Genomic DNA, 25,605 nt, shown 5'->3' with positions numbered 1-25,605 from the left:
ACAGAACATGTAGATTGTACTTACCATGTGCTGGGCATGAGCTAAGCACTTTTATTTATTTATTTATTTTTTTGAGCTAAGCACTTTTAAAAGTGTTTGGCATTTAGAAAAGTGGCAAATGGCACCTAGTAAGTACTATGCAGGTGTTTATTAAATATGAAAAGGCAAAAAGATATGACACTGAAAGATGAACCCCCCAGGTCAGTAGGTGTGAAATGATGTTACTGGAGAAAAGTGGAGAAATAACTCCAGAAAGAATGAACAGTGGAGACAAAGCAAAAGCAACGCCCAGTTGTGGATGTGACTAATGTTGGAGATAAAGTCCGATGCTGTAAAGAACAACATTGCATAGGAACCTGAAATGCTAGGTCCATGAATCAAGATAAATTGAAAGTGGTCAAACAGGAGATGGCAAGAGTGAACATCAACATTTTAGGTATCAGTGAACTAAAATGGGTCGGAATGGGCAAATTTAATTCAGATGACCATTATATCTACTGCTGTGGGCAACAATCCCTTAGAAGAAATGGAGTAGCCCTCACAGGCAGCAAGAGTCTGGAGTACTTGGGTGTAATCTCAAAAACGACAGAATGATCTCTGTTCGTTTCCAAGGCAAACCATCCAATATCACAGTAATCCAAGTCCATGCCCTAACCACTAATGCTGAAGAAGCTGAAGTTGAATGGTTCTATGAAGAACTACAAGACCTTCTAGAACTAATGCTACAAAAAGATGTTTTTTTTCATTATAGGGGACTGGAATGCAAAAGTAGGAAGTCAAGAGATACATGGAGTGACGTGCAAGTTTGGCCTTGGAGTACAAAATGAAGCAGGGCAAAGTCTAACTGAGTTTTGCCAAGAGAACGCACTGGGCATAGCAAACACCCTCTTCCAACAACACAAGAGAAGACTCTATGCATAGCCATCACCAGGTAGTCAATACTGAAATCAAATTGATTATATTCTGATGTGAGGAACTGAGTCATTTGGAAAAGACCCTGATGCTGGGGAAGATTGAAGGCAGGAGGAGAAGGGGATGACAGAGGATGAGATGGTTGGATGGCATCACCGGCTCGATGGACAGGACTTTGAGCAAGCTCTGTGAGGTGGTGATGGACGGGGAAGCCTGGTGTGCTGCAGTCCATGGGGTCACAAAGAGTTGGACACAACTGAGTGACTGAACTGATCTGAATTTTGTGTTATTAGCATATTTAATGCAATGGACTGAATTGTTTCCCCACCTCCCTGTACAATTCATATGCTGAAGCCTTAACTCCCAAAGTGACTGTATTTGGAGGTGGGGGCCTCTAGGTCATTAAGATTAAATGAGGTCATAAGAGGAAGGCCCTGGTCCAAAGGGACTGGTGTCCTTACCTGATAAGAAGAGACCCCAGAAAACTTGTGTGCCCCTGCTCACCTCTGTGAGCACATAGGGAAGGCCCACGTGAGGTCACTGTGAGAAGGCAGCCATCTGCAAGCCAGGAAGAGAGTCCTCACTAGAAACCAACCAGGTTGTCAGCTTGACCTTGGACCTCCAGCTTCCAGAGCTGTGAGAAAATAAATGGCTTCCTCCTGGCTTGTCCTGGAGTCTTGGCTTCCTCTTCAGTCAAGTGAATGCACACAGCGGAGGCCCCTGCAGAGTTTGTGGGGATCCAACGAGGAGGCAGATCTAAGTGTTCAATGCAATGACTGACACACAGTAGGTGTGCAACAGTAAGAGTGATGGTCTTCACAGAACACGTAGATTGTGCTTACCGTGTGCTGGGCATGACCTAAGCACTTTTAAAAGTGTGTGGCATTTAGAAAGGTGGCAAATGGCACCTAGTAAGTACTATGCAGGTGTTTATCAAATATGAAAAGGCAAAAAGATATGACACTGAAAGATGAACGCCCCAGGTCAGTAGGTGTGCAATATGCTCTTGTTTTTGCTAGGAAACGCAGTCTTCTGTATTTGGTTATGACAGCCCAAGCAGACTAATACCTTTAATCTTTGTAAGAACCGAGAGGCAGTAGGTACTGCTAGTACTCTCATGTCTACGGAGGAGGAAACTGACACATGGAGATTCTGAGGAGGCTGAGAATGTAAATAAGGAAATAGTACAATGAACCTTGACCCACACCACCCCCCACCCTTTTGGCAAACTCCTATGGGTCCTTCAAAGCCCTACTCCCACATTACCCACTCTGGGAACTCCTAGGCACGGTTAGTCCTTGGGGCTAAAAAGGGGAGGTAGAGAGGTCAGGGAGAAATATTTAGACCTGGGAAAGGAGGGCCTGATGGAGGTTGTCGGATGAGCAAGAGAACTGGAGAGAAGGTTTGCAAGAGAGTCCCTGGGTTGGCTGTCAGGAAGGTGTGAAGGGGAAAGCTCTTGGTCCTTCTTCCTGTCATGGATGGCTCTGTCCTGTGGCTTGCCCTCCAAGGCCCAGCTCAGCCTCCAGCTTTCTTGAGGGTAGCTGTGTGGCATATAAGTTAGGAAACAGACCGAGGCCGCACGGTGCCGGTTTGACTCCTGGCTCCGCTGCTTGTCTGCTATGTTGTCGTTGCTGTTCTGCTGCTCATCTGTGTCAGACTCTTTGTGCCCCGACGGACTGCACACGCCAGGCTTCCCTGCTCATCACATAATGGCTTCTCTATCCTTCGGCTATGTGATCTCAAGCAAGTTAACCCCTCACGCCTCAGTTTCCTTGTGGGGATAAAATGGGGGTATCAGAGTACCCGTCTCTTAGAATAGTCCTGAGGTTTAATTAATACATGGCACATAGAAAATGCTTGATAAATATTAGCTTATAACCTCATCTTGGGTAACTCCATGGTATTCTCTTCCCTCATAATTCCAATGAACTTGAGTATAAAGCATGCAATTCAACCCAACAGCATTGATAATAATAATGAACCATTATTGGGCACTTACTTTTGGTCAGGCTCTATGCCTGGTCCTTCATGTACAGTGTTCCATTTAGATGTAATAATCCCATGAGGTTGATACTACTAACATGCCCATTTTACAGATCAGAAAATTGAGATCTCTTTAAAATGTCTAAAATTACATAGCTAACACATGGTATAATGGGGATTTGAAGCTAGGCAATCTTAACTCAAGCCCATGTGATTCATTCTAGTTTGTTAATCATTCACCCAATATTGATAGACAGCTGCTCTGTGCCAGCCACAGTGCTGGGTATCAGGGATACGGAATTAAAAGACACACAGTCCTGGCCCTCAGGGAACTCACAGGGTGGGATGGAGAAGACAGACTTGGAGTCAGATACCTTAGAATATTGATGATGTGAAAGGAATAGTGCTTAACCTCATTTCTGTGTTAGATTCATTAGAGGCTGTGTATGTGTGTGTGCGTGCTCAGTAAGTGGCTGACTCTTGTGATCCCATGGACTATAGTCCTCCAGGCTCCTCTGTCCATGGGACTGTCCAGGTAAGCATACTGGAATGGGTTGCCATTTCCTCCTCCAGAGGATCTTCCCAACCCAGGGATCGAACCCGTGTCTCTCACGTCTCCTGCATTGGCAGGTGGCTTCGTTACCGCTAACCCACCTGGAAAGTCCTTTTATTAGAGGCTATGTTTATTTAATCACAGACTAACAATTATTGAGCATTGGAGCTCTGTGATAAATAATGCTCTCTCTTCTCAAAGACAAGGCAGACGGATTCCTAGAGTGAAAAAAATGACACAAAAAGCACAGCTTTGACATTATTTTTAGACTTCCAAGTAAATCTGAAGTTGTTGCATAGGAGTATTACTGGCATCGTGGTTAATTTCATACAGTTCCTAGAAAGTCATAACACTCTGGTAACCATCAATGCCTTCTAACTGGCCTGGACAAATTTAGCTAAATTCTGTCTGATGTGAGGGGTGCACGGTAAGTTAGAATTCAGTGATGCCAGGTGATGCAGGTATAGAGTAGGGAGCAATTAACTTTGGGGCTTCTAGGAGGAGGAGATATTTGGTTTGAATTTTGAAGGCTATGTAGGAGTTCTCTGTGAAAAGAAGAGGGGAAAAATTCCTTGAAAGTGGGGAAAAGAGTGAGAAAAGCACCCTGGATGTTTGGGGATGGATGGAAATCAAGTGAGGCTGAAGTGTTGGGTTTACAGAGGGTGGCAAAGGCAGATGAATTGTTGGGTCTGGGACACAGAGGGCCTTGAATGTCATGCTAAATGGCTGGCTTGGAGTTAACCCTATAAACTTTGGTGTGTGTGTGTGTGTGTGTGTGTGTGTGTGCATGGAGTTTTTTAGAGAATGATACGATCAGACTTATGATTTGTAACCATGGCTCTGGGAATCTGCAGGGAGAGAGTTGGTGCCAGGGCAACCAATTCCCCAACCAGACTGTAAGTTTCTCGGGTGAAGCGTTAAGTCAGTATCTTTCCCTCTGGTATTTTTCCATAACGCCTAGCAGGTGTGGGGCATGCAGCTGGTGCTCAACAATGTCTACTGTATGAAATCCATGCATGTCCCAGGACACTCATGCATGCTGGTGGATTTTAGCAGCACCCATAGCCTGCTCATGGTGCTGTCCATGGTGCTAATATGAGCTCTAAGGCTGCAAACCCCAGTGGGCTCCCTGGTGGCAGCTTGGGGTGTGTGTGTGTGTGTGTGTGTGTGTGTAGAATGAGGTGGGGAAGGAGACCTTCAACATCTGTCTCTTGGGATCAAGGCAGGGTCCCAGTTGCCCCAGCCTCAGAAGGGCTTCCCGGGTGCCCACAAAATCTGCCCATGTCACCTGGTTAAGCCTTGGTGTGCAGGAACCTGGGGCAGGAAATGAAGTCAGACAGAAGGGGTGGGACCAGAGTTAGCAATGGTCTTCCTGCCATGCTTGAGAGTAGTCAAGATCTGTAGAAAGTCAGTGACAAGGTCACATGTGTCCCTGAAAGATTGTTCCGGTGGTAGCAGGGGGGATGGACTGGAGACTAAAGGAGGCTCTGGAATCTCTGAGTCCCACATTAGCACCCAATGCCATGTGACAGGACTTTGGGGAGGAAGGAACCAGGCAGGTCTTCCTGGAGAAGGTGGGACTTGAGCAGACCCTTGGAGGATTCTTAAAGAGGAAGAGGGGCAGGCCAGGCAGGGGAATAGCAGGAGCAAAGGCAGAGAGGTCAGACTGGCTAAGAGGAAGAAGAGACAACTGCCTTTCTGGTCCCTCTGCTCCCCACTCCTTGCTGGGGCCCTTCTGAGCAGGGAAGGGACTGCTCTGAGATGGAGAGCTACATTTCTGGGTGCCTCTGGGCTGAGGGAGGGGGCGAGCTGCTTGAAGCCTTGAAAGGTCGTTCCATTGTGTGAGAGGCCGGGCCAGGGCAGCGGAGGCGGGTCCATGGAGCCCTTTGTCTGCAAGCCACCCCCCCCACCCCCCAAGCACTCAAGCAGCCTCCACGGTCCTCACTGGCCTTGGATCTGAGTTTTGTCATAGAGGCAGGTTGCTTTGCCTTGGGGGGCCCTGATGTCATAGCGGAGGGAGGGGGCAGGGGCAGGGGGTGGACTTCAGTGCTGACCAATGAGTGATAAGTTGCCTCTTGCCCTTGAGGTTCATCGAACCACTAATTCATAAAATCCTTTAACATTACAATTCACAGACCAACTGATGGAACCTTCTAGCACCTGAGAATCCTAGACTAATGGAATCTTTTTAGAATCTTTTTACGAGCAGAGTCTTTCATAACAGACCTTATGGGAACTATAGAATCCTGGAGGATAACAGAATCTTAAAAATCATAGACTCTTCCTTTTAGGGTTGCAGTGGGGATAAAATGAGATATTACGTGACCAACACATAGACCAGTCCTGGAGTATTGTAAATGGTCGCTAAGTGTCAGCTGATCCAGGGATGGGACGAGCTGCATATCTCCATTGTGAGGAACCTCAGGTCTGGAGAGGTGATGTAACATCCCCAGAGGCACACAGCTAGGAAGTCAGTGGTGACACAGAGTAACCACGCCTGGAGGGGACCCCTGGTGGGCTGGGGCCCTCTGATGCTGAGCTCCCCTATGTTGGAGCCAGCTCATTCTGTGTCTGAATCAGGGTCTCTGAGCAAGAGGCTCCTTGGTGGGGCTGAGGGTGGGAGGCAGAGAAGAGGTGGCCAGGAATCCAGGCTTCGACCTAGCCCTCACTCTCTGCAGCAAGGTCTGTGGAACAAAGTCCCTTAATCTCTGGGTTTCCTTCTTTGCTTTCAACATTGGGGAACAGTATGGCAGGCTCTGAACTCAGGCAGCCCGTGGCCCTCAGGTCCTAACTGTGTTCCTGGGCAGATGACATCACTTCCTCATGAGTGCATTGAGGAGAAGGAGGATTGAATTGCCAGGAGGACTGAAAGAGTGAAGACTCGGTAAGGCAGCATCAGGCCCCAGCTTTGCCGCTCACGGGTCAGTGGTTCTGCCAAGGCTGAAGGTTACTTCAGGTACCTCAGTTTCCTCAGCTGCAAAATGGACACGAAAGGAATGCTCATTAGATTAAGTGGGTTAATACAAGTGGAGCACTTAGACCAGGGCCCTTCAAGCAGGGAGTGTTTAATGAGTACCCACTATCATTGCTACAGTAAGAGGCTCAACCATTGTGAGCAATTATTGGTGGTCAGCGAGGAGCTTGGAAAGTGTTGCAAAATTGTGTGTGTGTGTGTGTCCCTGAGTGTGGGTGATGATGCTTATTAAAAGCAGAGCCTGCAGCCCCAGAGTTAAGCTGTGTGCCTGGAATAGCTGCTTCTCCTGGCGGCCTCCCCGGGGACGGGAGTGTAATGAGTGTTTACAGAGCCCCCGCCAGGCAGAGATGAGAGGCGCTGAGGAGCCAGCTCTGAGCCAAGCAGCGGCTGGGAGCCCAGTGTTATTATATTAACAAGCATCAGGGTGATGATTACCATTAATGAGATTATTCACCAGGCGGCCTCCCCTCTCCCCAGGCCTCCTGCCTCCGGCTGGCGAGGCAGACGGGCATTCTCTGCCCCGTCCTCCGCCCCGTCCCTCTCTGTCTTGGGGGAAGAGGAGAGGGTTCCCTAGTGCTGCGTGTGATGCCAAGCCCACAGGTGACATTCTCACCTCACCGCTTCTCTCCAAGCCCCTGGGGGCAGATATTGGCCCTCTTCATTTTAGGATGAGAAAACTGAGGCTCCGTGAGGGTGAACGGGGGTCCTCTCAAGCCTGAGACCAGAGCACATGTATTTTCATTACTCCTTTATATGATTCTCAAACATTTACAAAGCGATTTACCTGGATAGGCACTGTCTGTGGATTAACCCTTTAATCTTCACAACGACCTCATGAGGAAGGTACTGTTGGGATCGCCCTCCATGGTGGGGAATCGAGGCAGAGAGCAGCTGAGTAACTTGCCAACTCATGCCTCAGTGTCTTCTGCCCCCAGTGGGTCCCTCTCCTCCTAGCAGTGGAGGTGAAGGTGGGGCTCCCAAACGCTTTGTTTTTCTCTGTGTAGCAGGCCAAGCACAGGGGTCTGTGACTGGGGGCTGGGGGGCAGTTTTCTCCTTGCCCCTTGTCCCCACTAGCCCCTCAGGTAGGCTTAGTCCTGGGCACAGATCCTTGGTGCCACCAGCCATGCAGTTGAGCTGCCACCTGCTCACTTAGGTGACAACCAGTATACTGACCCTCCTTTGGACCAAATATCAACCCCTCTATATATACTTGTCGAGGTCAGTTTCACTAATTTCACTCTCAGACAAGCTGCTGTGTGTCCAGCCCTGTGCCAGGCCCTGGGGACACAATGAGAGAGATGGACTCACCTTATGGAATTTTCAGTCCTGGGGGTAAATCAGTGTGGGCACATTTTAAAATTATAGTTGGACTGAACACTCCAAAGGGCAGGACAGGGGCCAGGGGAAGGGAGGTGGGGTGGGGAATGGGCCGGCCTATGGAGGGACTGCCTTATACCCAAGTGGAGATGAGTCAGGGAAGACTTCTCTCCAGAAGTGACATTCTAGGTGAGACATACAGGTTGAGCCTGAGCTGGGCTGTCAGAGAGGGGTGTGGGGAGCATTCCCGGCAGAGGGGAGAGAATATGCAGAGCTGAGATCCCGAGGAAGCCTCGCCTGCCTAACCAGCCCCACATCAATACACAGGTGCCCTCCGGGCTCATTCATTCATTCATTCAATAATCATTTATCAATTGGAAATTTCTAATTGAGATGGTTCACCTTCTCCTCCATTCCTTTATCCTCTATTCCCTGATGCCCATCCCCTTTCAGGCTTGGTGTTGGGCAGGGGGACACAGAATTAAATCAGTTGTGGTCCCTGCCCTGGAGTTGCTCACAATCTAGGGTGGGAGATGGGCCCTTACACACAACACCATGTGATCAATGGACACTGAGACCCTTAATCCAGGCTGGGGCGGTGGTGGTCAGGGAAGATTATCCAGAATTGCAGGCAGGAAAGGGGAGGTGGGTAAAGGTTCACAGCAGGCTCAAAAGTACAAAGCCCCAGAATAAAGCTGCTGGGAAAGGCCCCGAATGTCAGGCTGTAGCAGAGACTGGCTGTCCTCTAATATTCATATTCCTTTCTTTCCCCAGTAGTGAGACATGGCTGCTTGGAATAAAGACTACATTTCCCAGCCTCCTTTGCATCTAGGGGAGCCATGCGATTCACGTGGCCAATAGGATAAAGCAGTAGTATGGTAGGTAGTTTTAGGTTTGTTCCCTTAAAGGAGAGTGGTCTGCCCTCTCCTCTACCTTTTCTCCTTCCCATTGGCCAGAAGGTGAACTTGTCTCGCCTTGGACCATGTGAACCAAGGCAACAGCCCAGGAAAAACAGAGCAACAAGACAGAAGCAACCAGCCACCGGACTGTTCGTGTATGAATTATTTTATGAGGGACAAATAAACTTTCTTGTTCAAGCCAGTGTTATTTGGCATCTCTGCCTTAGAAGCTAAACCTATATCCTGGCTAATAGCCAGGCTAAAGGCTATTATCCCCTAGAGTACAGAGATTGGTCAGAGTTCTTCGTGGTTGTGGCGGGGGTAGGAGGAGTGGGTTTGACCCTGTCAGATTTGCATTTTTGGAAGAACTGTCTGACTGCGGAGCGCAAGATGGTCTGGAAGGAAGAGAAATAGGAGGCCAGGAGCCCAGAGAAGGTGTCGATGCCTTAGAATGGGGCAGAGATACCCAGGTCTGACCCAGAGCAGGCCTGCCCTATCAGTCAGTTCAGTCACTCAGTCGTGTCTGACTCTTTGCAAACTCATGGACTGCAGCGCGCCAGATCTCCCTGTCCATCACCAGCTCCCGGAGCCTGCTCAAACTCATGTCCATCGAGTTGGTGATGCTATCCAACCATCTCATCCTCAAGTTTCCTTCTCCTGCCTTCAATCTTTCCCAGCATGAGGGTCTTTTCTAAGGAGTCAGTTCTTTGCATCATGTGGCCAAAGTATTGGAGGTTCAGCTTCAGCATCAGTCCTTCCAATAAATCTTCAGGACTGATTTCTTTTAGGATTGACTGGTTTGATCTCCTCGCAGTCCAAGGGACTATGTAGAGGCCTGCCCTATATGTCCCTGCAAACCTAGGCCTGGAAATCAGTCTTGCAGAATCTGGCCTTCAGCTGCCATTGAGGCCCCACTCTCCTCTGGGGCTTGGTAAACTCGAGATGCACACATGCACAAAAGCACTCACAGACTCACAAAGAGGTACAGACACACACAGAGACATAGAGGCACAGTTGAACTCACACAGAGACATAGATATATAGAAACAGACACAGTAGTCTCACACACACACACACACACACACACACACACACACACACACACGTCTGTCTGGAGGCCTCTATGGCCCTGCCCATGGCTGGCTCCACTAGAGCTAGCCATGGGGTTAGCTCTTACATGGGGCTACCCTCCAGAAGAAAGGCTGGAAGCCCTCACCTGGCAGGCTGGATGAAGTGGATTCCTCCTGGGATGGGAATAAATGTTTTCTTTTGCCCAAACAGTGGCTGAGAGCCAGCTGGTCCTGTGGCTCCTGTGGCCATTCACATGGCCAACTTTGACATCAGGACAACAGACTGGCCCTGCAGGCCAACAGTTCTGGAAAACACAGAGGTAATAGGGCCTTGGAAGAGGAATTCTCACCCAGCTGTCTTTCTTCTCAGGCAACACAGCTGGAGCACCACTGTCTCCACTCACGGCGTCTCAGAACCACTATGACAGGCATTTGTGGGAATACACGTATGGGTGCAGGGCCTTGGGTCAGGTGCTGTGGGGCACACCCACAGGGGTGGGGGGAGAAGGGGAAATGGCACATCATTTATTTTTGGATCCTGACACATTCCAAAATGTTTATTTGTGGCTGGATCCCCAGTAGTCCTTAACACAGTATTTAGCACACACTAGATGCTCAATAAATGTATGTAGGATAAAAGTAACAAAGGAGATGACTATTAGTTTCATTTTGCAGACATGGAAACTGAGGTTCAGAAAGGCAATTTGCTCAAGGTCATGAATCAACCAAGAGGAAGAGATGGAAATTGAACCCAGGAACTGTGGGAGTCTCAAGCCCCAGTTTAGGCATCATGTCTCATTGCTCATCCAAGTTTACTCAGACTGAATTGAGTAAACCATGAGTTCTCAGGCAGGTCTTACTGCCCCCAGTAAGCCAAGGGCCCTGGAGGTCCTCCAAGTCTATCTTCACTATTTAGTCTAAGTCTCAGTTGCCTTGTCTGTACAATGGGTTGAATAATTGGATATCAGGTGTGAGGGCACGAGATTGATTTATAAGAATCGTAACTTTCCTTTTTCTCACTGATGTGGGCTTGTATTTTGAGCCCCCATCTCATTGTAGCAGAAGCAGAATCTCAGTCATCTGGGGGCCCCTAGGTGGGGGCTGCGTCTGCAGCGGGGAGAGCACAGATGACTTTTCAGTGGCAGGTGCAGGGGTGAGGGCATACCCTCTGGCTTGTCATTACCCCACACTGGCCCCCACTGAGATGCTCTCCTGCCTACTTGGCCTTTGAGATCAGCCCTCCGATGTCACAGCCACACTGTCCCCTGTTCCCAACTCCTAGTCTTCCAGCTTGGCTCACTCTCAGCATCCCCTGGGTGTATGTTCCCAGTCCAGCTTCAACACTTACTTAGCAAATTTCTCCACCTCAATTTTCCTTATCTATGAAGTGGGTATAATAGTGCCACCTGCTTCCTAGGGCTGCTTGTCAGAATAAACAAGTTAATTGACATAGAAGGCTTGAAACAACACCTGGAGCATCATAACTGCTCAGTTAAGTTTTGTTTTGTTTTTCAGTTGTTACTGTTACCCATCCTGTTTCAAGGGCTCAGCTCAGAACAGGAGTGGGGGCAGTGGCCCCGGTCTCAGGTCACCTGTATGCCTGCCCTCTCTTCCTGACTGGTGAGGACAGATAGGACCACCCAGGCGGGGCCCATCCTGGTGACGAGGCAGCACGTGGGGGGCTGTGCCCAGGCAGGGGTGGAGGGGCCACCTGCAGGAAACATCAGCCCACATGCCCTTCATCTGCAGACCGTTGGTGACAACTTTCTCTCTGGAGCCTACCTCTTGGCCCTCTCTGCCACCCCACCCTGCCTGCACTGCTGGAGGGACAGTTTCCATAGTATTGATCTGAGCCCAGCCCTGCCCTGCTCCCACACCCTCCAGGGTGCCCCATCACCCACTGGGTCCCATCCAGAAACCTTAGTTTGACTTTCAAGGTCCAACATGACCTTACCCTGCACTGCGCTTTGTTTAGCCTTCATCCCTGTATCTATCTCAACATGCTCCCTTCTTTCAGACTCCACACTTCTGCTGTTGCTCTTCCCAGCTGGACGGTCCTCTCCTGTGGCTACAACACTTAAAATGCAGCCTATCCTTCAAGATCCAGCTACGCGGCTGGCCCTGGGCCTGGCGTGATGATGCAGCCGGGGCCAGGCTGGCTCAGCAGTGGGAGAGCAGGGACAGAGATCCAGGCAGATCCCCTCCTCCTAGAAAGATGCACAGGAAAGGTTTCCATGAGGACAAGAGGAGGACCAGGCAGGCAGTTTGGCTGTTGGCAGGTGGCTGGTGGGTCTTGGCACAAGGACTGCTATTTGGGAGGCAGGGAGGCTGGTAGGTAAGTGAGTTGGACTTGCTGGGTTTGAGGCTAGCTTCCTTTTGGTGATCTCAGACCAGTTAATTTACCTCCCTGAACCTGTTTCTGCCTTTTTGAATGGGGATTGAAGTAGTTGCTACTTCATAGGATGATTGTGAGGACAGAATGATATGATACTCATTTTGTGTGTAGACAGTGTGTAGCATACAGTAAATGCACAACAGATGATGGCTTTTATTAGCACAGACTCTGGGTGTTTGACAGGTACAAGTCAGGATTTCAGACTCACAGGTCCTGGGCTCCAGGCAGACAGTCAAAGCTGCAGCTTGTGGCTGGGATGGGAGAACCAAAGTAAGAACAATAGCAGCATATACTATTTGAGGACTTTCTAGGGGTTTGTCTCGGAGTGGGCGTTTTGTAGAAATTACTCATAAAATCTGCATCACAATCCAGCAACACGAGTATCTTCTCATGGCCCCTGTTGGAGAGTGAATTGTGTCTCCATGAAAAACATGTTCAAGCCCTAACCCCTGCTACCTGCTACCTGGCCTTATCTGAATAGAGGGTCTTTGCAGATGTAATCACATTACAAAGAGGTCAGACGAGATTAGAGTGGGCCTTAATCCGCTGATTGGTGAACTTGTAAGAGAGGGAAGTTCGGATACACACACAGAGGGAAGCTGGCCATGTGAAGTGGAGGCAGCTACTGGAGTTTTGCTGCCGCAGGCCACGGAAGGCCAAGGAGGGCTGCGACAGTCAGAAGCTGGGAGAGAGGCATGGAAGAGATTCTCCCTCAGGGTCCTCACTTTAACATCAGACTTTTGGCCTTCAGAACTGGGAGACGATAAATATCCATTGTTTGAAGCCACCAAGTTTGTCGTGATTTATTTACAGCAGACGTAGGAAACAAACACAGCCCCATCTCACAGATGAGGAAATTGGAACTCAGAGAGGTTAAGTCACCAGCCCAAGTCACACAGCTGGTTAAGTGTCAAGGGCAAGGTCTGAACCTGGGGCTGCCTTTCTCCAAAACTCCTGCTCCTAATCAGGGGCGTGTTGGCCTGATCACTTTATTTTGTAGTTCTTTGTGCCCCGGGCCCACAGCATGGGTCCCTGTGTACCCAGGGATGCTTCAAAGGGCTGCTCAGTGTGGGCAGACTAAAGGCAGACAAGGGGTCCAGCTGGAGACTTGAGCATTGCGCCTCAGGGAGTGCCCTGTGAGTAACATCGTAGGTCATCGGGCCTACAGGCTTCAGCCTCTTTCTGTGTCTGGGGGGATGCGAAGGAGCATCTAGCCGGTGCTGAGGGCACTAGGTGAGGCCAGCCCATGGTCTCAGAAGACTCAGGTTCTAATCTCAGCCTTCCTTCTCTCCAGCCTCATGTCCTTGGGTAAGGGACCTCACCTCTCCATGCCAGTTTCCTCATCTGGAAGATGGGCACGAGGCTCTCGGGGGTAGGCAGCAGGGCAGGAGATAAAGAACCATTGTGGCTGGCTCCTCCCTCACCCACAGGGCTCCCCCGGCCAGGAGGTGACGTAGGGACGGCTGCCCCAGTGACGGGAGGGGTGGCCCTGGATTCCCTCTGGGAAACAGGAAGTTTAGGCTGCCCAGGTCACTGTCCCAGCCACAGGAAACCAGCTGACCATCTCTCTCCCAGCCCAGCCCGGGACTTGCTGTACCATCAACAGCCCAGTGCAGCTTCTGAGAGTGATTCTCAGAGCTGTCTGGGGCCCAAGATAGTATCCAGTTGCCCCATTTTATAGGATGGGCTGCTGAGGCCCAGAGAGGGGAAAGGGCTCGCCCCAAGACACACAGCTCCCAGAGGAGACAGGAATAGAACTCAGGACCTGTGACTCTCAGAAGCTCAGCAGCTGCAGGGGTATTAATGGATCTTGGTCTCTGACTTTCCCTCAAACTCAGCTGCATATGTTACATATAACAGCTTACCCAGTCCTCACACCCTTACAGCGTAGACACAGTGATGACCCCTATTTTACAGATGAGGAAACTGAGGCACCCCAGGACTACTGCCAGTAGGTAGGAGAGTCAAGATTTACACTCAGTCAATAGGAGCAGGGCTTCTGTTACGAAATGACTCCCCAACAGCTCAGTGGTAAAGAATCTGCTTGCGATGCAGGAGAAAGGAGATGCAGGTTTGATCCCTGGGTCAGGAAGATCCCCTGGAGGAGGAAATGGCAATCCACTCCAGAATTCTTGCCTGGGAAATCCCGTGGACAGAGGAGCCTGGCGGGCTATAGTCTATAGGGTGGCAAAGGGTCGAACACAACCAAGCATACAGCACAAAAAATAGGAGCCGGATAGAGTCCTATAGCATCTGATCCAATTCTCCTGTCTTTGAAATGGGGAAATTGAGGCCTCAAATGGTGAAGAGACATGCTCCAAACCACGCATGTAAATGTCAGGCAAGCACTGGCCCCATGCCTCTTGTGGCTGACAGTTAATTGCTTACCATCTTCCTCTTTATCTTTACTCACAGGACCCAGGCATTCTTCATTGTGGCAGTGCGCACAGATGGAAAAAGCCCAAACAGTTTTTCCTATTCTTCCTAGCATATTGGGTTGTCATGTGACAAATTCTATCGCATAAAATCTAAGCGGATTTAGTGGTTGAGGCTTCCAGAAGAGTCTTTAAATGGAGATCACCCAACTGGTATGGGCTTCCCTGGTGGCTCAGATGGTAAAGTGTCTGCCTGCAGTGCGGGAGAACTGGGTTCGATCCCTGGGTCAGGAAGATCTCCTGGAGAAGGAAATGGTAACCCACTCTAGTACTCTTGCCTGGAAAATCCCATGAACAGAAGAGCCTGGTAGGCTACAGTCCATGGGGTTGCAAAGAGTCAGACATAACTGAGCAACTTCACTTTAGCTCTTTGCCGGTCCCTTTCTTTCCATCTAGAACAGACAAGATGTTGGAGTAGAAGTAGTCATTTTGTCATCCTGAGGCTATGTGTCTGAGAATGATGTCATATGCTAAGGAAAGCTGAGCAGAGAGAGGTTAGGAGCCCAGTGGCATGAGGGTGTGTCTCTCAGCCTGGGGTTGCCTTCTTCAGTACTTCCTGTTACATGACAACAAGAACGCCCTCTTGGATTTAAACCCCAGTTCAGTTTTGTAATTTAATTACTTGCTGTTAAGTGTAGTTCTGACTTACTGTGTTTAGATTCTGAATCTTAAATTCTAATCAAGTTGTCAGAAGGATGCTGAAGAAATATCCAGTTCAGGGATTTTCAAATTTTGTGCCTTAAGGGGCCTAGAAAACCGGATTGGATATCTACCTTTCTGTCTATCTATCTAATTTATCTATGTCATCTATCTATCAATCATCTACCTATCCATCCACCTATCTCAATTTCCAGGCACTATGCAAGGATTCTGTCTCTTTGCTTAAAAGAGGGCAACTCTGTTTTTCCACTAGTAAAAATGTCTGAAGACCATCATCTCATCAGATTCTAATATTTAAACATGGGGAATCTGAAACTCAGTGAAACGATGCTTGGCTCAAGCCGAGAAGAGCAGGACTGGGGAAGAGAAGGATGGGGATGAAGAGGCCTCACTGGACCTCACCAGGAGGAAGGGACTGGCAGGGAAAGATGATTCCGTGTCAGACCACAAGCATCCCTGTGAATGCAGGTGCCGACAAGGAGAGCGAAGTTGAGCCTCCAATGTACCTGGACGGAGGGATGAATCGTGACTGAGCAGGAAATTGGGGCAGTGATATAACTGGGCAGGGGCAGGGAATGGGAGGAGAAGTCCCAGTCACTATGTTCTAGAGCCTGGGCTGGAGGCTGGGGGTGTACGTGAGCAAGACAGACACAGTCCCTGTGTCCAAGAGTGGCTGAACAGTGTTCAGACAACAATGTCCAATAGAGGAAGAGACCCACCCCCATCCCTAGAGGAAACATGTTGGGAAGAGCTTCGGGACACGGTTTCCAGTTTCTGCCCAGGCTGTGTGGCCTGAAGCCAGTCTTCGCCCTCTCTGGGTCTCTACAGTGGGTGGGGAGAATCTCTCTCCATGGACTTGTTTTGCTCTGACACCTGGGGAGTCTGGTGTAACGGGAACGATATCGTGTTTTGAATGTACCCGTGTGTCACTTCACTGCTTTTATATGACTCTCTTCCTTCTCAGCCAGAGGCTTCCAGGGTCTTAGAGAGGAACAGGATTGGGGATGGAGAGCACAAAAAGGAAGAATTGATGTTCAGCTTTTGACTGAATAGGATCCTGCAGCCCTTAGCCAGATAATGGTCTTGAAAGCCAGGCTTTGTTGAGAGAGAGGAAAGGCTTTCTAAGTCCCCAAAGTCCTCTTTGCATATCAAGAGCCCAGTCTGGCTGCTTCTGAGATCACAAGAGGAGTGTGGGGAGGATGGAGGAGATAAAAAGAGGGAAATTCCTGCCAGCCAAGGAGAGGAAGTCAGGATCTGTCATCATAGGAGGGGCAAGACAGAACCTGGTAAGGAGGGTCAGGGGTGGGGACAGGGCCTGGGTCCCAAAGAAAGACCCAGGGACCCACCCTCCTGGACATCTACAGAGAGTCTACAGAGAGGATGGAACCAGAGATACTAGAAACCCAGTCTGACAGTTCTTTATGTCACTTATCCAGTGTGGGGAAGCGGGTAGGATTCCCAATATGACATTGGTGGGAGGGAGTGTCTGGTTTGACAAGACTGAGCTAGCATTGCTGGGCCCCTGTGACCAGAGTAGGGTGACCAGGAGGTCAAGAATTTCAGCATGCCCCCAGGGTCAAGAGACCAGCAGCCAGGCTTCCCTGGTGGCTCAGTGGTAAAGAATCCGCCTGCCGGTGCAGGAGACAGAGGTTTGATCTCTGGTCCAGGAGGCTCCCCCATGCTGCGGAGCAACTAAGCCTGTGCGTCACAACTGCTGACCCTATTTTCCAGAGCCTGGGAACAGCAACAGGAGAAGCCACTGCAATAAGACGGGGCCTTGTGACTAAGAGAATAGCTGCTGCTTAAAACTAGAGAGAAGCCCTTGCCGCAATGAAGACCCAGCACAGCCCCCGCTCCAAAAAAGACCAGCAGTCAAGGACACCTTGTGCCTGGTGCAGTTTTGGGGGGACCTCTCTCGGCCATGGCAGTGGAGGCTGATTCAGGTCCAGGTCTGCTGGATGAGTGCAGTCACCAGCGGTGACCCCCAGTGTGGACGGCAGCCAGTGCCAAGACAAACAGGAAGAGGGGCCTCAAATGGGTGCCAGTGTGGACCAGGTGGGCAGCACCTGGATGGGAGACCCCACCCTATTGCCTCCAAGAAGTTCTATCAACTTTCCCCGCTTGTCTTTCCCTGGCTGTCATATTTGGAAGGTGAGATGGGAAAGAGAAATTGTGAAACGCTGAGCGTTCACCTTAAGGCAACTGAGAACGCCAGGGACACCATGTTACACTGGAGGGAGAGACAGAGTCATATTTAATCAGTGATGAACTTGCCAATTAAGAGTCCCTCTCAGGACTTCCGTGGTGGGCCCACGACTAAGACTCCATGCTCCCAATGCAGGGAGCCCGGGTTTTGATCCCTGGTCAGGGAACTAGATTCCACATGCCACAACTAAAACCCAGTGCAACCAAAACAAAGATGAAAACAGCAGAACAGCTCCTCTCTTCTTCCCCAACTCTCATCATCACTGGGACGGGTGTTGGAGTATGAGATGAGGTCATTTGTGAGAAGTCTAAGGAAGTTACATTTCCTTTTCCTCTGTGCACCTGAATGACCACGGGCAGTTTTGAGCTGCCAGTACTAAGAGTAGGGCCTGCCCATCTTTATGTTTGTCCTTCCTTATCTTTGGGCTTCCCTGGTGGCTCAGACGGTATCTGCCTGCCATGTGGGAGATGTTGGGTTTGATTCCTGGGTTGGGAAGATCCCCTGGAGAAGGGAAAGGCTACCCACTCCAGTATTCTGGTCTGGAGAATTTCATGGACAAAGGAGCCTGACAGTCTATATAGTCCATGGGGTCACAAAGAGTCAGACACAACTGAGCGACTTTCACTTTTCCTTATCTTTGGTCAGATTTTTTGTTGCCAGTTATGAGGGGAGGTTGCACAGAGGTGATGTCTGGCCAGTCCTTTAGGAAGCGTTGTCATATGTGTTGCTTCATGTGATAGTGTTAAGGATGATCCTCCCCCCATTTGGGGCAACTGAAGCTCAGAGAGGATAAGCAATTTGTCCAAGGTCGCACAGCAAATTGGTAATGGAACTAGGATTTGAACTTGGATCTTTAGTTTCCTAAAGATCTTTAGCTTCTCACTTGCACAGGCTCCACGGGGAGCACCATGACCATGTGATTGATGGCAGTGGTTACAAGGCCATGAGCTTCTTGGGAACCCTCCCAGCATGTGACAGGAGACATCCATGATGATTAGTCAGGGGCCGCAGGGGGACCGCCTGCTGGCTTCCAGGCCATCACTCTTCTCTGGTGCAGGAAGAGGCCCAGATGAAAGCCTTAGACATGCCTGGCAAAAACATGTGCAAGACAGAATCATGCATCTTGCTCCAATTACGATGTTGGAAGAGAAGAGAGTGTAATTGTCCCACAATTACCTTTATTTATCAAACTCAAAATGATGTGTGATTATGAAGTGTCTCAGGAGAACTGCGAGGAGTTGGGGATGGTCCAGGGTCTGACTGGCACCCCAGAGACCACAGGAGGGAAGACCAACCTGCATAGGTGTCTGGGGAGGTCCTCCCCGGTCCCAGCGATGAGCAGGGTGAGGTCTGGTTCCTGCCCTGCTGCTGGCTTGCAAGGGGTTTTGAGTCTGTCACTTCCTTCCCCTGATCCCAGCCTCTTACTATGGAACAGAGTGGAGGCGATTCTCTACCTTGCTCATTTCATGTGGAAGGAAGGGAAGCTGAGACGCAGCACGTTCCTTTCTGTGTTTGATGCTGTGGCCAGCCGTTCATCCAAGCTGTGAGAGCCCTTCCGTGTATCATAGATGGGACATCACTTCATCCTCCAAACAGGACTTGACCAAGATGTCACCTCCTCCTGGAGCCTTCAGGTTGGGCCAGCGGACCCTGTATCTCTCGACTCCCAGGCTTTGGTGGGATCTTTACTGTCCTGGGGGTTGAACTGTTCATCTCTTTGCCTGGACTGTGAGCTCTGCAGAGACCAGGATAACTTGAGACTCATGTTGGCATTTCTAGCACCTGGGACAGGCCTCTAGAAGAGTCTCCATTATTGTTTGTTGAGTCAATGAATAACAGATAAGGAAACTAAAGCTCATGGGGGTTCAGTAACTTGCCTGAGGACACAGAGTTAATAATTCCCAGAATCAGGAATCAATCTGTTTGAGTGCTTCATACTAATGAGAGGAGAGAGTTCAAGTGCTCTGAAAAGTGTACGGGACCAAGGATGAGCTGAGGCACCGGCAGCATCCCTGCCTGGCCACGTGCCCACAGGAAAGAGGAGCATTAGGATGCCTGAGAATAAACATTCAGAAATGGAAGAATGGACAAGCTGGTGACGTGTCAGGCACCGTTTTACACACTGGCATGATACAGACATCCATGAGACATCATCTCTAAATTTAAGGAACGTCTGGGCTGGGGGGGCGGGAAACAGATGGGAAAAGACAAGGCAACACATTCAGTAAATGCAGAATTTCAGGGTCCTGCGTGTGGTTTGATCTGGGGTGAACCAGGAAAAGTTTCCTGGAGTACTTGACATGCACAGAGAGAACACCCTGTGCAGAGGTAAGGGGTGAGGGAACACTTACTGGCCCCGCTGCGATGATTTGTCGGTCCAGGAGTGGGTACCGGAAGTGCCTGGATGGGAGGTTGCGACCTTGCACAGGCCCCGCCCCAGTCTGCTCAGCCAGACTCTCTGCAGCTCCGAACCTGCAAGTTACTGAGGCTCTGGGGCGCAGACACACCCGGCCACATCCTGTGGCATGGAAAAGGAGGAAGTAATCTGGGCTTGCTCATTTTCCTCTAGTCCTTCCGGAATCCCTGTGCTGGCTCCAAGGAGCAATTCCTCGAGACAGTTCACACTGCAGGATGGATGGAGAGGCAGAGATCGCTCTTCCTGCCTGGGGCTCCTTTGCATTCATGTGTTGACCGCTGCCTGGCACCATCCATGAGCACCCAGCTGCAGCTGAGCTGGCTGGAAGAACCAGGAGAGCTCAGCAGTTTTTGAGAACTTGCTGGGGGCTATGCATGGTGGTGCTGGGTGCCTTCGTACACGATCTCAGTTTCACATCTCAGCCCTGTGGTAGCGCTGTTGTTCCCCATGTCAGAGATGAGAAGGCTGATGCCAGTGAGGGGAGGATTAGGAGGCTGACCTGTGGACATACAGCTCATAAGCTGTGGGGACAGCATTTGGACCTGGGACTGTTCAAGTTCACTGTGCCAGGCTGCTTTTCAAACTCACCTGAGGTTCTTAACGGACCAAACATTTCTCTGGCAAGGGTAAGACCCTGCACAAAAGGGTCAGGTGGGGACAAGTCCGTCCGGACAAGTAACTGATACTGAAGGTGAGTGTTGGCCCTGACAGGTGGCCCGAATCACACCAAGTAGGGAGCAGTCCTGAGTGTCTAGAGGAAAATGTGAAAAAGCTCAGTTCTTTTCAGCCATTTCTGACCTGGAGTGCCTTGGAATGAGTGCTCTTCAAGGGGGGACAGTAATACTACTGATGATCTTCTATATTTTAACATACATAACTATCCATCCATCCATCTATCCATCTGCTCATTTATCCCCACTCCCATGAACATTTTCCATCAGGCTTCTGATTCAGCAACCAATCCATCTATCCATCCATCCATCCATCCATCTACCTGTTCATCCACTCTCAGTTCATCCATCCACCACCCTGCTCTATCACCCCCCTCCACCACCATCCACTCAAAGGTTAATTCATGCTTCAGTGAGAAGCTCTGAGGACCCGGGCTCTGTCTCTGTTTTTGTTCCATGGTTCTCAGAGTGTCAGGCTTTTGCCCTCCTCTGTCTTATCATCTCATGGCTATGGGATCTCCTCATGGATGCAGCACCTCTCAGCATCTCATCCTCACTCATCAGTGTTCAAAGACCAGAGAGAGAACGTCTCTTCACTGTGTTCCCTTAATGAGGAAAACTTTCCTGGAGGATCCTCAGTAGACTTCCCCTTGTGTCTCCTGGGTCAGAATTGCATCACATGGATATTCCTAAACAACCCTCTGGCAAGGGAAAACATATCATCGTGATGGCCTTGAACTAAACAAGATGCACTGCCTGGGGCCCCCGTCTCCTCCCCAGCTGCCAGGGACTTGAATAAAATTGGGATTCATTTAGCAAAGAAGAAGACAAGGGGAGAGAGAGGTGGCTGTTGAGTAGGCAAATGTGTCAGCCGCTCCATCCATCTTGCCATTCACTCATTATCCACATGGCGATTCATCCATCCCTACATCCCTCATTTATCCATCCATGCGTCCATTCATCTATCAAACGTTTATTGATGCCCACTGTGAGCTGGGCCCTGTGCAACCCGTCTGGTGGGAACTCACAGGAAAAAGATCTCGTTAGGGAGAAATATGGAGTTTCCCATAATACCTCCGATAAGTGCTTTATTTAGTCACAGTAAGAATAATATCTGAAGATCGTGCTGTGCATTGCAGTTTGCAAAGATCTCCCAGGACCACTCCTTCATTCCACACATGTTTATGGAGCATCTGCAGCATGCCAGGCACAGCCTTTTAGTTTTACAAAGTGCTTTTTCCTACATTTGTCAGATGAGCCCTCCAAAGTCAGAGACCAAATGGTCTCTGGGGGCAGGGATGGACAGTCCCTTGGGCCTTGCTCAGGGTTGGGGTGGGGAGTTTGCTGGGGTTAGGGTTGGTGAAGGGCTCCTTCTGAAGAAAAGAAGTGTTTTCTGGAGACAGGGCAGGGTCTTTCAAGAACCACAAATGGAGCATTTTCTGGAGCTCATGAGGGGCATTTTGCAGAGCTAGGGCGGGGTGTCACAGTCCCTAGGCGGGGTATCTTCTGGACCAGGCATGATGGAACTACGCTGTGCTCAGCACAGAGTAGGCATCTGGACCCAAGGGTAGGTCTTTGCTCTGCTGAATTAGACAATGTCTCTGGCCAGCCCTCCAGGGGTTGTGCGATCAGCAGATGTGAATTTATCTTTGATACAGATGCCCCCCCCCTCACCTTTTAGTCAGGCCCACTCCTCCCCCTGGTATGGACCTAACAGAAACAGAAGATATTAAGAAGAGGTGGCAAGAATACACAGAAGAACTATACCAAAAATATCTTAATGACCCAGATAACCACGATGGTGTGATCACTCTCACTCAGAGCCAGACATCTTGGAGTCTGAAGTCAAGTGAGTCTTTGGAAGCATCACTATGAACAAAGCTAGTGGAGGTGATGGAATTCCAGCTGAGCTTTTTCAAATTCTGACAGACGATGCTGTGAAAGTGCTGCACGCAATATGCCAGCAAATTTAGAAAACTCAGCAGTGGCCACAGGACTGGAAAAGGTGTTTTCATTCCAATTCCAAAAAAAGGTAATGCCAAAGAATCTTCAGACTACCACAAAATTGCACTTATTTCACATGTTAGCAAAGTAATGCTCAAAATTCTCCAAGCTAGGCTTCAATAGTATGTGAACCAAGAACTTACAGATGTTCAAGTTGGATTTAGAAAAGGCAGAGGAACCAGAGATCAAATTGCCAACATCTGTTGGATAATAGAAAAAGCCAGAGAATTCCAGAAAATTATCTCCTGCTTCACTGACTATGCCAAAGCCTTTGACTGTGTGGATCACAATAAACTGGAAAATTCTGAAAGAGATGGGAATACCAGATCACCTTCCTTGCCTCCTGTGAAATCTGTATGCAGGTTTAGCAACAGTTTTAGCAACAGTTAGAATCAGAACAATGGACTGGTTCCAAATTGGGAAAAGAGTACGTCAAGGCTGTATATTGTCACCCTGCTTACTTAACTTATATGCAGAGTACATCATGAGAAATGCTGGGCTGGATGAAGCACAAGCTGGAATCAAGATTTCAGGGAGAAATATCAATAACCTCAGATATGCACCATCCTATGGCAGGAAGTGAAGAGAAACGAAAGAGCCTCTTGATGAAGGTGAAAGAAGAGAGTCAAAAAGTTGGCTTAAAACTGAACATTCAAAAAACAAAGATCATGGCATCCGGTCCCATCACTTCATGGCAAATAGATGGGGAAACAATGGAAACAGTGACAGATTTTATTTTCTTGGGTTCTAAAATCTGCAGATGGTGACTGCAGCCATGAAATTATAAAATGCTTACTCCTTGGAAGAAAAGCTATGTCAAACCTAGACAGCATTTTTATTAAAAAGTAGAGACATTACTTTGCTGACAAAGGTCTGTCTAGTCAAAGCTGTGGTTTTTCCAGTAGTCATGTATGGATGTGAGAGTTGGACTATAAAGAAAGCTGAGCACCAAAGAACTGATGCTTTTGAACTGTGGTGTTGGAGAAGACTCTTGAGAGTCACTTGGACTGCAAGGAGATCAAACCAGTCAATCCTACAGGAAATCAATCCTGAATATTCAATGGAAGGACTGATGCTGAAGCTGAAACTCCAATACTTTGGCCACCTGATGCAAAGAGCCGATTTATTAGAAAAGACCCTGATGCTGGGAAATATTGAAGGCAGGAGGAGAAGGGGAAAACAGAGGACTAGAGGGTTGGATGGCATCATTGACTCGATGGACATGAGTTTGAGCAAACTCGGGGAGATGGTGAAGAACAGGGAAGCCTGGCATGTTGCAGTCCATGGGGTTGCAAAGAGTCGGACACAACTGAGCAACTGAACAACAACCCTTCCCCTGACAGTTTAACTCCGATAGAGTTAAACAGAGCTTGTTATGGTCTTAGGACCCCCAAATTCACACTGGTGGCCCCCCCTCAACTCACCGTGCTGTGGCCCACACCCCCCTGCTCACACAGACGGAGCTGTGAGACTGTAATAACAACCATTCCCATCCATGCGGCAGCCTGAAATGGACCTCACCTCCCAGACAATCAAAGTCCAGACCTCATAGACAGGAGGAGAAGTCTTCAATATGGACATATTAAAGGCAGGCAGGACATATCAGAACATTAGGAATGTCAGATTTTCAGAACTTTCTTGCCTATCATGTCCCCTTAAATCTTTGAGTTGAAATTATTGGTTTAGAGAGGGGTGGCAGTAGGGGGGGCCCTTCCGGAGCTTCAGAGCAGGTTCTTGTCTAACACTTGGAAGTGAGTTGTCCGAGGAGACACACGTACTGACAAAGCAAGAGACTGCTGGGAAGGGGTGCCTGGTGGACGGCCGCAGGGTGAAGGGACCCAGGAGAACTGCTCTGCCACATGGCTCAGGGTCTCAGGCTTTATGATAAAGGGGTTAGTTTCCAGGTGGTCTCTGGCCAATCGTCTTGCTTGGTCCATATCTGGTGACTCAGGGTTCTTCCTGGTGGTGCGGGCATCTCTCAGCCAAGCTGGATTCCAGTTCTGAGGGCATCTGGGAAGTTAGAGCAAGACATATCCTGTCCTCTTTCCTCCTTTAGGCCTCTCCCGAATTCTTCCAGTTAGTTTTCATCAGGACCGAATTCTTTATTGGGATCTCCTGTTGTAAGACAACTCAAGCAAGTGGTTATCATCGTGCCTGGCCAAGACGGGTGGTTTCGGTTAACGATCAATGGTACCCTGACAGAGGGACACCATAAATCAAGGGACAAGGGACTAGCTACATGCCTGGTTTAGAGTCCTCTTTACCCAGGGCCTGGTAGTCTTTCAGACCCCTGAGCTGAAATGATTCCAGACCGAGTCTTCTCTGCTCTGAGGCTCTGAGTTTTCCATACCCAGTGACTCAGAGTCCTCCACCCCCTACAGTGATGGCCCTCCACCCTCTGGAGCTAGAAAGGAAGAATGAGGCAGCCGGCTCTTACTGGTGATTGTATGAAGTGACTGTAGCGTCCCCTCCCAAATCCACTTTCAGCAATGTAAAACTGCTAATTTGAAATCAGCCATGATGGGAGTATTCCAATTGCCATGAAAATCAGCAAACACTACCAATCAGTAGCTCCCCTCCCCAACCAAGAGCCCATTGCTAAGGTTACCAGCATCCTGTTCAGACCTCCAGACTTAGAATGGGAAGCTCTCTAGATCTTGTGACGAACATTTTTTCTAGATTTTTGGATACTGTGTTTTCTAGAGCCCTAGGCAGAGTAGTTTTCAGTATGAAGGGAGTATTCTGTCCAGCTTAGGATGGTGTGTTTTCCAGAGCCAGCAATGGAGTGATTCCTAGAGTCAGGACCAACGTTTTTCAGAGCCTGCACTGCGGGATGTTCCTGTGCCCAAGAAGCAATGCTTCCCAGATCCAAGGATGGATGGTTTTCCAGGGCCAAGGACAGAAGTTTTCTCAGGCCTGGGAATCGAATTTTCCAGAGTTGAGGATTCAGAGTTTTCTTAAGTCTGGAACAGTTTCCCCCAGTTCGTAATTCCCCCAGTTCGACTTTTCCAGCGGTAGGCACGGAAAATGTTCAATATGGGCCACTGTCTCTCAGTTCAGGGTAGAGAATGGTGTCTCCTCAGAGGCAGAGGAGGCTGGTGTCCGGGCTG

Source organism: Cervus elaphus, chromosome 8 (assembly GCF_910594005.1).
Source record: "Cervus elaphus chromosome 8, mCerEla1.1, whole genome shotgun sequence".
In the NCBI taxonomy this organism is placed as follows: Eukaryota; Metazoa; Chordata; class Mammalia; order Artiodactyla; family Cervidae; genus Cervus; species Cervus elaphus.
This window is presented reverse-complemented; position numbering follows the sequence as displayed.